The following is a 13,185-nucleotide window of genomic DNA, read 5'->3' on the forward strand; positions in this document are numbered from 1 at the left end:
AGAAGGATGCAGAGGAGCTGCAGGCTTAGCTCCCTGTCCTCTCTTCCTCCCTCCCCTGCCGGCAGCCCGCACGGTGCCTGTGGAATGGGGAGGGAGATCGGCTGGCAGGGGAGAGCCTCGGGGAGGGGGAATTGCCCTGTTGCCTCCCCCTCCCCCGGACCCACCAGTGATATAAACAGCCCCTATGTGTGTCTCTTTATCTCCAGCCCCTCTGTGTGCCTTTCTGTCTCCCCCCCGTCACTCTGTATGTTTCCTTCTCCCCCTCACTGCTCCTCTGTGTCCATGTCTGCCCTCTCATTCCCAGTCTCTCTCTTCCCACTCTGCCTCTTTCTCCCCCTCCCCTTGTGTGTCTCTCTCCTTTCTCCCTCTGTCTCTCTCTTCCCCTCTGTCTCTTTTCCCCCCTTTCCCTGTGTCTCTCTCTCTCCCCCACATCTCTCTTCCCCTCTGTCTCTCTCTCCCCCTTCCTCTCTCTCTCCCCCTCTCTCTCTTTTTCCTCGCTCCACCATCTCTGCATTCCCCCCTTTTCTCCCTCTGTGTCTCACTCTTCCCCCTCTTTTCCCTGTGCCTATTCCCCCTCTGTTTTATTTCCCCCCTCCCCTTGTGTCTCTTTATTCCTCGTCTTCCCCTCCCATTTACCTGAGAGGAGTGAGTGGGGCCGGCCTCATTCTACGCTGGAGCCGCCGGACCGGATGGCAGCCTCGCTGGTCCGGCGGCACTCCTGTCACTAATGCTGAGGGCTGAAGGAGGAGGGAGGAGCATGTCTCTCTACCATGCTCCCTCGCGGTTCCTGTGCTGGGAATTGTGGGAAACACGAGAGACATGCTCAGAGTGTGTGCCACGGGACCGGCCACCCGGTGGCACATACATGCTCAGCGCAGCCCCCAGGTGCCGTGGCCCACCGGGAAATTTCCCGGTAAGCCGGTGGGCCAGTCCGGCCCTGGTAATATGTAGGTCAATCTTTTGAGGTGAGATTTGATAGTCCAAGGCAAAGCCAATGCGTGACATCAGAAATTCTGCTAAACCAGCTTAAGCATGTACATGAGATCTACACACAGAAAGCGGGGCATTTATTCAAACGTCCCAAAATATTGACTTGAGTAGTTGCTTACCCTCTCAGCAATATCTCCAGCCACCAATAGAGGGCGAATAAGATACTGCAGATATATTAATTACTGTCACATGTTTTTGTTTTTATGTTTTTTTTCTTTGTTACACACACTTGTCATTACTCTACATCACACCAGTAGATTTATTTTTTCTTATTTTCATTTTGCAGCATAAACTGAGGGGGGCGCTGCCCCACCTGCCCCTGTGGACCAGCCTCCACGGGAACCAAAGCCAACTAACACCAGTGTCCCTGTTAGATGACTCAATATCTGAATAAAAACATTAGACAAGCGCATGTTTTTTAATTTTGGAAAATGTTCGTGTTTCCATGGGAACCAAATGCCTTGGAGGTTTTTTAGGAACATTATCTCATCATTTTTCTTTTGCACTAAAACTGCTTGGAAAACATACTGTAGGACTTCCTTCTGCTTATTATACTGCCTGATGTGATTCAAGATATAATAGTTTGTATGTAGCTAAATATCAGAATAGCAGCAATATACACCAAATTTCTCAACTGCAACAAATGCAGCATTGAAAGGATCACTACTTTAAATATATTTCCATTAACAAGGATTGCTGACCTAAAGAGCTTGCAGTCTGGGCACAAAAGCCACGCACATATTATACTGGAATGTAAATTACACCATTCTGAATTTAAAACATCCATTTTGCTGTACGTGTGTGTTGTTTTTTTGTTAATTTATTCACACTAGGGATAAATGGACAAGCAATGCCCTTTTCTCTGTGGAATCGTAACTTAATTATAAAAAGAGAAATTTGCATTCACAAATTAAAAAGAAATGCAGCATTAATATTAATGTATAAGCAAATGTAGCAAATGTCAAATAATGAAAGCACAATTTTTCATTTAAACCACTCCTTTTTTTTTAGGTAAACATTGCTGCTAGGAGCTATGGGTAATAAAATGGACTTGATATTTACAGACAATTTGGAGGACAAGGACTGCTTTGAAAGTATAAAACGTAATCCATATATTACACTTGCAAAGCATCCAGAAAATATATAGGTTAAATTATCTTTTTCCTAATGTAGTCTGTGTGATTCGAACTGTGGCAGAATGTGTGCAATCCCAGAATGCTGTTTGGAATTCCATAATGTATGCAGTCATGAGGAAAGCATTATGGGTACTTTTAGACAGAATAGAGACGATAGACAATTGGACTGTCTGCTTCCTCTCCTTTCCTGCTCAGGTGTAACTCTCTCAGCCTATCATTGTTATCCTTTTGCTGCGTTAATACTGCCTCATTAGCCTCAGCAGCAAAGTTGAGGCAGCAGACGGGTGTGGGACACAACTTTTTTCTTAAACTGTTCAAAAGCAGTTTAACATTAGAAGGTAAAACTGCATCACGCGACACCATGCACCACCACTACTTTGAGATGAAGTGGTTATGTTGTTTAGAGTGTTCCTTTAAGTAAATAAGCAAGATGATATTTGTTGCTTTTGAAAATATTTTATATACAATGCACCCCAGCTTCCTCCTCTTTGAAAAGTTGGAACAATTACATTAATATTATATTCATATTTCAAACAAAACCTCAGAGAAGCCCCTACAATGTATCATATCAGGCTCATGCATAACAACTTCCTTAACCTTGTTCAATTCAGAACAGTAAGGGATGTGTTAAAGGGACACTATAGTCACCTGAACAACTTTAGCTTAATGACGCTGTTTTGGTGTAAACTGCAGCCTCACTGCTCAATCCTCTGCCATTTAGGAGTTAAATCCCTTTGTTTATGAACCCTAGTCACACCTCCCTGCATGTGACTTGCACAGCCTTCCATAAACACTTCCTGTAAAGAGAGCCCTATTTAGGCTTTCTTTATTGCAAGTTCTGTTTAATTAAGATTTTCTTATCCCCTGCTATGTCAATAGCTTGCTAGACCCTGCAAGAGCCTCCTGTATGTGATTAAAGTTCAATTTAGAGATTGAGATACAATTATTTAAGGTAAATTACATCTGTTTGAAAGTGAAAACAGTTTTTTTTTCATGCAGGCTCTGTCAATCATAGCCAGGGGAGGTGTGGCTAGGGCTGCATAAACAGAAAAAAAGTGATTTAACGCCTTAAGACCGCAGCCAAATGTACAAGTTGTGAACTAAACAAAATGTAAACAAAACCTGGCATTTGCACTATACACTGTGTGCATAATTATTAGGCAAATGAGTATATTGACCACATCATCCTCTTTATGCATGTTGTCTTACTCCAAGCTGTATAGGCTTGAAAGCCTACTACCAATTAAGCATATTAGGTGATGTGCATCTCTGTAATGAGAAGGGGTGTGGTCTAATGACATCAACACCCTATATCAGGTGTGCATAATTATTAGGCAACTTCCTTTCCTTTGGCAAAATGGGTCAAAAGAAGGACTTGACAGGCTCAGAAAAGTCATAAATAGTGAGATATCTTGCAGAGGGATGCAGCACTCTTAAAATTGCAAAGCTTCTGAAGCGTGATCATCGAACAATCAAGCGTTTCATTCAAAATAGTCAACAGGGTCGCAAGAAGCGTGTGGAGAAACCATGGCGCAAAATAACTGCCCATGAACTGAGAAAAGTCAAGCGTGCAGCTGCCAAGATGCCACTTGCCACCAGTTTGGCCATATTTCAGAGCTGCAACATCACTGGAGTGCCCAAAAGCACAAGGTGTGCAATACTCAGAGACATGGCCAAGGTAAGAAAGGCTGAAAGACGACCACCACTGAACAAGACACACAAGATGAAACGTCAAGACTGGGCCAAGAAATATCTCAAGACTGATTTTTCTAAGGTTTTATGGACTGATGAAATGAGAGTGAGTCTTGATGGGCCAGATGGATGGATTGGTAAAGGGCAGAGAGCTCCAGTCCGACTCAGACGCCAGCAAGGTGGAGGTGGAGTACTGGTTTGGGCTGGTATCATCAAAGATGAGCTTGTGGGGCCTTTTCGGGTTGAGGATGGAGTCAAGCTCAACTCCCACTTTCTGGAAGACACCTTCTTCAAGCAGTGGTACAGGAAGAAGTCTGCATCCTTCAAGAAAAACATGATTTTCATGCAGGACAATGCTCCATCACACGCGTCCAAGTACTCCACAGCGTGGCTGGCAAGAAAGGGTATAAAAGAAGAAAATCTAATGACATGGCCTCCTTGTTCACCTGATCTGAACCCCATTAAGAACCTGTGGTCCATCATCAAATGTGAGATTTACAAGGAGGGAAAACAGTACACCTCTCTGAACAGTGTCTGGGAGGCTGTGGTTGCTGCTGCACGCAATGTTGATGGTGAACAGATCAAAACACTGACAGAATCCATGGATGGCAGGCTTTTGAGTGTCCTTGCAAAGAAAGGTGGCTATATTGGTCACTGATTTGTTTTTGTTATGTTTTTGAATGTAAGAAATGTATATTTGTGAATGTTGAGATGTTATATTGGTTTCACTGGTAAAAATAAATAATTGAAATGGGTATATATTTGTTTTTTGTTAAGTTGCCTAATAATTATGCACAGTAATAGTCACCTGCACACACAGATATCCCCCTAAAATAGCTATAACTAAAAACAAACTAAAAACTACTTCCAAAAATATTCAGCTTTGATATTAATGAGTTTTTTGGGTTCATTGAGAACATGGTTGTTGTTCAATAATAAAATTAATCCTCAAAAATACAACTTGCCTAATAATTCTGCACTCCCTGTATGTCTGTCCAACCGTAATTCACCTCTTTCATGTTAAATGCACCCCCCCTTATTATATATCATTTTATTCAGGGGAAACAGGGCTTTCATTTAATATCAAATATTTAGCTATGAAACATAATTTAATATGAAAAAAATGGGAGAAAATAAGATTTTTTTTATTTTTTTAGTTCTACATGCCATTTTAACTGTCAATGTCATAATACTGTTTGCTTTTACTGCAATAAAATACACATATTTGTATTCAGCAAAGTAAAACAGCACCCCTTATGTACAGGTTTTATGGTGTTTTGGGAAGTTACAGGGTCAAATATAGCATGTTACATTTGAAATTGAAATTCGCCAGATTGGTTACGTTGCCTTTGAGACTGTATAGTAGCCCAGGAAATACATTTACACCCATAATGGCATACCATTTGCAATAGAAGACGACCCAAGGTATTGCAAATGGGGTATGTCCAGTCTTTTTTAGTAGCCATTTGGTCACAAACACTGGCCAAAGTTAGCGTTAGTATTTGTTTGTGTGTGAAAAATGCAAAAAACGCCAATTTTGGCCAGTGTTTGTGACTAAGTGGCTACTAAAAAAGACTGGACATACCCCATTTGCAATACCTTGGGTTGTCTACTATTGCAAATAGTATGCCATCATAGGGGTAATTTTCATTCTTGGGCTACCATAGGGTCATAAAGGCAACGTAAGCAATCTGGCGAATTTTAAAGTGAAAAAAATGAAACACAAGCCTTATATTTGACGCTGTAATTTTTGAAAACACCATAAAACCTGTACATGAGGGGTACTGTTGTACTCGGGAGACTTCGCTGAACACAAATATTTGTGTTTCAAAACAGTAAAAAGTATTGCAGCAATAATATCATCCGTGTAAGTGCTGTTTGTTCGTGAAAAATGCAAAAAAAATTCACTTTTACTGGCGATATCATCGTTGTAATACATTTTACTGTTTTGAAACACTAATATTTGTGTTCAGTGAAGTCTCCCGAGTAAAACAGTACCCCCCATGTACAGGTTTTATGGTGTCTTGGAAAGTTATAGGGTTAAATATAGTGCTAGCAAATTAAATTCCCTTTACTTTCGGCATGGGTTGTCAGGCAGGTCCCGCTAATTGTAATTAATTAGGATACCTAATTATGTAAAATTATTACATAAATATATGTGTAGAATTAATATATGTATATATATACATATGTGTATATATACGTATATATATATATATATATTTTTAAATATTTTTATTTATATATAGGTATATATATAGTGATATATACGTATATATTTATGTATATAGATATATATATTATTTCGTTCTACGTGTATTTTGATATAAATATATATATATTAATATCACAATACAGTTAGAACGAAATAAAACACATCTATATATTTTTTTATATTTTATTTTTAATTATTTTTTTTATTTTATTTTTTTACGTATTTATATATTTTTTTATATTATTTATAAATATATATATAACAATAATTATATATATATATATATATTTAATCAGTATCAGTCTACGTGTAATTTGATATTAATATATATATATATAATTATATATATATTAATATTAAAATACACCTAGACAGTGTATGTGTGTGTGTGTGTATATGTGTATATATATATACTTAGATCATATATATAATATTATATATACTTAGATCATATATATATAATATATATATATATATGATCTAAGTATACATTTTTTTTTTTTACACTTATTTAATTTATTTTATTTTATTTTCAGCCAGCAGGGGGACCACCTGTCATTACAGGCAGTCCCCCTGCTGGCAATACAGAAGCCAGCTATCCCGGCCATGTGATTGTGAGGTTCTCGCAAGGCTCTCACTCTTACATGACCGGGAGGGACCGGAGGAGGAAGATCTGCCGCGGGGGGGCTCCCTGGGAGTCCCCCCAACCACGATCGCCGGCGGTCCCACAGGGTAAGTAAAAAAAAAACGGAGGGCGTACATTTACGTCCTGCGGCGTTTAGAGCCGCTTTTAAAAGGACGTAAATGTACGCCCTCCGGACTTAAAGGGTTAACTCCTTAATGGCAGTGAATTGAGCAGTGAAATTGCAGGGGTATGATCTATACACTAAAACTGCTTTATTTAGCTAAAGTAATTTAGGGGACTATAGTGTTCCTTTTAAGTATTCTCCCTGGGAACATCCAGGATACATTTTAAGAATGTATATACAAAAAGAGAATCACAATGATGCCAAGCTATTGTGATTTATCAGGAGCACGGCAATATATTCCATCACACAGTACCGTGACAATATGCAGAAAATAAAATGACAGCATTAAGATTCAGTGCGTAGTACAGTTTGTAAGATCAGCCCTGCTGAGAAGAATAATCTAAAAGACTTGTGTCCAGTGATTCTCGTTATTTCAAGCTCCCTTTAGTGTTTGTAAATAAGACCTGACAGTTGTGACCCGGCAGGTAAAATGCCTGTGTCTAACTAGGCAACATTTGAACATGGAAAAAGTTCCATTCGTGGATCCAGACATTTGATTCATTACAAGAATAGCAGCCGCAACATGGGTCAAACGCATACACTTATTTTAATGACAAGAATGTAAAGCATATCACTTGAAACTACGCCACACTGCCCAATTATTTCGCCATATATTTGCGGAATGGAAAATATTTTATTTGCATTCATTGACTGTCGAAGAAACATTTTTCCTCTGTCTATGAATAACAACACATTTCATAAGACAAAAGACATAAAACATATATATATATTTTTATTTTTTTTAAATAGTGAATTTTTGTTGTTGCACAGTGTAAAGGCATTGGGAGTCCAGACAAGCTGGCAAACAAAACAAAACACAATTCATCTACCTAGCCAAAAATAGAAGGTTGATAAGGCTTTGCCATCCTACCTCATGTGGAGTTAGCCTTGTGTTGGCTGCTCTCTCCGAGTCTCGGTGTTGTCTGAAGACAATATTATCATAAAGCTTTAGATACGGCCATTACAAGCCCCAATGGAAACTGAACCCTGCAGACTTGCCATATCTTGAACATAATAGAAATTACTGTCTTGCAAACTAATCTCTTCAATAATTCAAACCACAACCCCTCATCCGCACTCTAAAATTAGCTCCTTCTCCGCAAGCTTGTTCCCTGCGTGAAGTCAATGGCAATACAGCCATGGCAAGCTTCATTTATGTTTTACAATACCCACACTTCTATAAAACACAATGAAATATGTTCACAATGTAACCAGCAAGGGTCTGGAAATGTCAGAATATAATGAAACATAATTGCAGAGAGTGTACTGTGTGGTCACCAGTGAAAGATGCAATTTTCTCTGTAGGTTAACCCCTTAAGAAATGGAATAAGTGTCTAACCTTTAGTCTTTCACGGTGGGGGTTAATGCATGGGAGACATTCTGAGTGACAATATCACTACTTGTAGAAAAGCAAAGAGTCTATCAAGACCTAATTGCCTGCATCGAACCTCCTGCCTGCAAAGTTAGCACAAAAATGAAGCCAAAATTTTGAATAGTAATTATTCGTAAAATAAATTTTATTTTCCCCTTCTTGCTTTACTATAAATGTATTGTGTTAGAGTTCGAATTTATTTGCATGGGCTAATAAAGAAACACATTCCATCTATACATTGTGCTACCAGTTTTGCCAGCAACTATATAGATTGGGAGAAATACCTATTTTAAATATTTTTTTTCTCCGATCAGATTCTCAATTCCTTTGCAGACATTCAATGCCAAGGAATTGAGAGCTAGGGTGATCAGATCAGACTCCCACAGGCCGACCCTCTGCATGTGCTGTGGTTGCTATGGTAACTCCATAGGTGTGCTGATAGCGCTGGCTAGGGAGTATAGGAACGGAATGATGCAACAGACCCACCGTGTCAGCATCATGGGGGAGCTTTACCCTGCTTGGGGAAGTGTCCCCATAAGACATGCTCGCACTATGTTTAGGACACTGGGACCCTGCAGAGAGCACTGGAACAGTGCTCCCAGAAGGGGCTGCACTCAGCGGGCTGGCTAAAACGATTGGCAGGCAGTCTTCCATGTATTCACACAAGGCTGACTTACCAGTAATGTGCCCGCCCCCTTTCCACATCACTAGTGAACCCTCTTTTCTACCTTCCCACTACTGTCCTGATTTCAAGATTGTCGAAATTAGGAAGTATGCTTTAATTATGCCATTAACCTGTTGGCTATACTGACAGATACATTTCTTCAGGTGGATAATATAATCATAGATATAGCTAGAACTTTGTGTGGCAACAAGCTTTAAAATGGATTTCCAACCATTTTTATGATTATTAATAAAAAAATAATAATAACAATGAGGCTTCATTCTAACGTTTCTAAAACCAATGTCACACTTTAACAAACTGTTGAAATAAGGAGATAAGGGGCAGCCATTTTGTTCTTATGATAACGTTTCTGAAAGGTGATATATAAACTGGGAGAGAATTTATAACACTTAGCTTCTTGTTTATGCAACACTTCAAGTAAAACTATCAGCAATCCTAAACAGTTTATTGCTAGCTTGGGTAACATCAAATATATAGTCCATAGTCTTTAACTGGTCTTATATAAATAGGCAGACATAGAAACTTACTGGTTCACCACAATAATCATTCAAGGCTATATTTCTTATATGTATTGAACTTTTTAGAGAACTTCTTAAGCAATGGCGGATAAATAAAAAAGACTCCTTCAACATGTATTAAAATGGTCTGTAAATAAAAGTGTGAAAGAAAGGTCAATTTTAGAGGCTGCCATTTTATCATTATTATATTACAACACTGTATAGTGTGAATGATCACCATCGTATGATGTGTCCCCCACTTTACAATGATTTATATTTGTGCATGTTTATGTCATTGGCCCAGTGGCTTTGTAATTCAAGACCACTGGGGCCAGCTTTAACACTGTCATGATGAAATTATTATTAATCCACCAATTTTATTAAAACATTTCCCTAGCTTGCTCTCTCAGTGCCGCAGCTAAGAATGGAGAATAGCCCTCTCTACAATTATTTAAACCACAAATAAATAAAATATGTAAATTTGAAAAAGCAGTATGGGGTCTATAGGTCCCATTTTAACCAGAGGGTCTGTGATGGGTTACCTACTACAAAAAACAACAAAAAAACAACAGGACTACACTAGTAACTAAGAAGGTCCATCACCTTCACAAAAACAAATTACCAGGGATCCCAATGAATCCAAAAGTAAACTAACTATGTTGCAGAATCTCTAACGTTTCCACAACACATAAAATATGGTTGGATAAGAAATTATTCTAACTGACTTAAAGGGATACTATAGTGCTAGGAATAAAAAATGCAAACCTGTATTCCTGTATTCCTAGTACTAGACTTTACTCTGGCTTCACGCCACCCCCCCCCCCCACCCCTTACTCTAAGGGTTAATAAACTCTTACTGTACTTACCGATCCCAGTACCGATGTGCCTAGGCATTGGGTTGGCGCACCACCTCCTCCATCGGCAAATAGGGGGAAAGCTATAATCCGCAAGTGCATTAGGCCCTCCCCATAGGAAACAATTGCTTCAATGCTTTCCTATGGGGAAATAACTGACGCTGAATGTCCTCATGCAGAGCGTGACGACGTCCAGCATCAGTTAGGCGAACAAAAGTCGCGTAACAAGCAGGAGGTGCCTCTAGTGGCTGTCTGATTGACAGAGGCATTCTTAGTCCTGCACGGTAATCATTGTATTTTCTTTAAAACTGCAATTATTTCCATTACAGGACTAAGTGTGAAAGGGACACTGCACCCAGACCACTTCAATGAGATGAAGTGGTTTGGGGAGGGCTATAATGTCCCTTTTATCAACATATGAATGTCTAAGTAACTCCAACCACCAGCCACCCATCTATCCATTTAATAAAATGCCATCAGAAAATAAATTAAAAATTCAAAAACACTTATCTGTTGTCACTGAAATAGCCTCCCTGATGACCCCTGGTTGTTTTATTTTTTTATTAGATGGCCAATTGTGTGTACTTTATATGTATATTATGGACTGGTGGCCTATGACTAAAATAATTAAAGATCTTGCACGAAAAGTGTGACAGCAAGCTGGCCTTGTAAATGGGGTTATATGTATATTTTTTTTAGCAAATGTTTAAATAAGAGAAAATACACTGGAAATGGAATATGCTGTATATGTATGTACTTTATAACACACGTTACTTGAGAAACAATATGGCAATCATTTTTCAAAACTTTAAATAAAAAATTTCAGTGCCAAAGTTGAATTATTAGGACATTTTTTAAAGCTGATTATAGAGTCATAAAGTCGTGGCAGGTTAGTGTGCACATGCAATTACTTTATAACGTCTACACAATGTGATGGATGGACAATGTTCCTTTCTGCTATATTTTTAATAGGTAACAATTTTGACACTATTTGAGTCGATGATAAGGTGCACTAGAGTAAAGAGAAAAACGAGGTGTACTCTTCTCAGGTGCATCTTACCATCAAACAGTAACATCAAACAATGGAAATGATTAAATCATTGATTTTGTTTTTTATAAACATGTCATTGCACATTTTTTTGAAATGACATCCCATGATTCTCAGCCAGCCTTAAAGGGTAATTTATTTTCTCAGGATTTTTAATATTATATTTACTTATCTCAAAAAATGTAGACAATTAAATACCGTTGAATGTACCTGTTTTGGTATTGAATCCAATCTTAGCTCCTTGTCAATCATTCTTACATGATCGGCCCTATTCTGCCATTTTACATAGTTTTATTGAGTATTAGAAGCAGACACAATTTCTATATTTCTCTAATGCAGGGTGTGCATGTGCCCTAACTGTGCCATGGCTGAAATAGGTAGTGATATAAATTGAAATATTAGAAATATACACTTTTAAAATGAAACAGAGAATCTTGTAAAAACGCTACCACAAGGTATAGATGTTTTTCAATATTGTAATCATGACGTAAATACCAGAAAAAAAATTGTTCTCCTTTGAGGAAAACCCTCTGGGTTGGCAAGGTTAGAGGATGAAGTGACCACAGGTACAGTGGGTTCCTGTAAGGTAAAGTATAAACAGTTTCATGTCTTTGATGCTCAGAGAGGTAAAACATGGGCTAACACTCAATACATATTACTTTCCAAGTAATGTAGCCTCCACATATCCAACCATTGATGACAAAATGTGGGCGAGAAATTGATACTAAAATAGCAGGTACTAATTTTAATGTCACGCAAATAATGTGTCTATTTTTTGTTTTCTTTTCATTTATACAGTAGTCTTTTAGCAACTTTAATGCACGGTTAAATCCATTTTAAAATGTCAAAACAAATTTAAGGTAATGTAAACCTGTCAATCTTCCTGCATAGCTGAAAACATGTCTTGCTTTCTTCAGGGCATAGCTTAGCTATCCATTACCCAGCACAGACGGACACCTAGGGTCCTGGTCATACAGAGGATCAGTAGGGTAGAGTTCTGGCTTTGGCTGTGAGGGTGCCATCTTTAAGCCAGCAGAGAGATCAACAGACCTCCCTGCTCTGACTTGTACCTCTAACCTGCTTGAGGGAGGTTTGTGGTCAGCACCAATATTGTCTGTAGATCACTTTAAGAGCTACCTGGGTAACCCAGCACTTTTCAGAATTCAGTGAATGACCCTGAGTCACTGAAAACATAAAGGAGCTCTTAAACTGATCTGCACCCAATATTGGTGCAGCCCACAATGCTCCTCCACAGGACCAGGGATCCAGCTCACCTTCCACCTGACCACCAGGGATCCAGCTCACCTTCCACCTGACCACCAGGGATCCACTTCACCTTCCACTAGACCACCAGGGATTACACCCTCAACTGCCAAAAGTTAAGCAGGAGAGAGGCAGATTACAACATTTCACACAGACACTCAGACACTAAACATGTAACACTCAGCCACACCCACACTCCCCTCCACAAACAAAATTCAATCACCACACACACAGTCATACTCACAGGCCTTCACTGTCACGAATGCACCCTACTCCAATAGTGTGTGTGAAGTAGTTGTGTTGGTGAAAGGGGTTAAAGTTCACTATTTGTCTGCACTAGACTGGAAATAATGACAAAATCCCCCTTAAAACCACCCACACTTAAACATAATAATATAACTATTACTATTTTAACGCTGCCACCACCAATACAATTTATAAATGGGGTGCCTTGGTCCCCCAGGTAAATCAATAATAAAAACACACCTAATATTACTTAGCACAATATCTATGTAATTGCAACATACTAATTTGTCTCTTCAGGTAACGTGATTCTTAACCAGACAAAGGTAGAACTTTGTGTTGTATAATAAATTAATGTTTATTATGAGCAAAAAATTGTAC

The 13,185-nt window shown here is 38.8% G+C and overlaps 1 protein-coding gene across 1 annotated transcript in view; it reads right to left on the minus strand.

Moving 5' to 3' along the window:
• The window catches only part of RTN4RL1 (reticulon 4 receptor like 1), a 175,914-nt gene that overhangs the window by 66,505 nt on the left and 96,224 nt on the right, over positions 1 to 13,185 (minus strand). The window lies entirely within an intron of this gene.

Source organism: Pelobates fuscus, chromosome 1, assembly GCF_036172605.1.
Source record: "Pelobates fuscus isolate aPelFus1 chromosome 1, aPelFus1.pri, whole genome shotgun sequence".
NCBI lineage: Eukaryota > Metazoa > Chordata > Amphibia > Anura > Pelobatidae > Pelobates > Pelobates fuscus.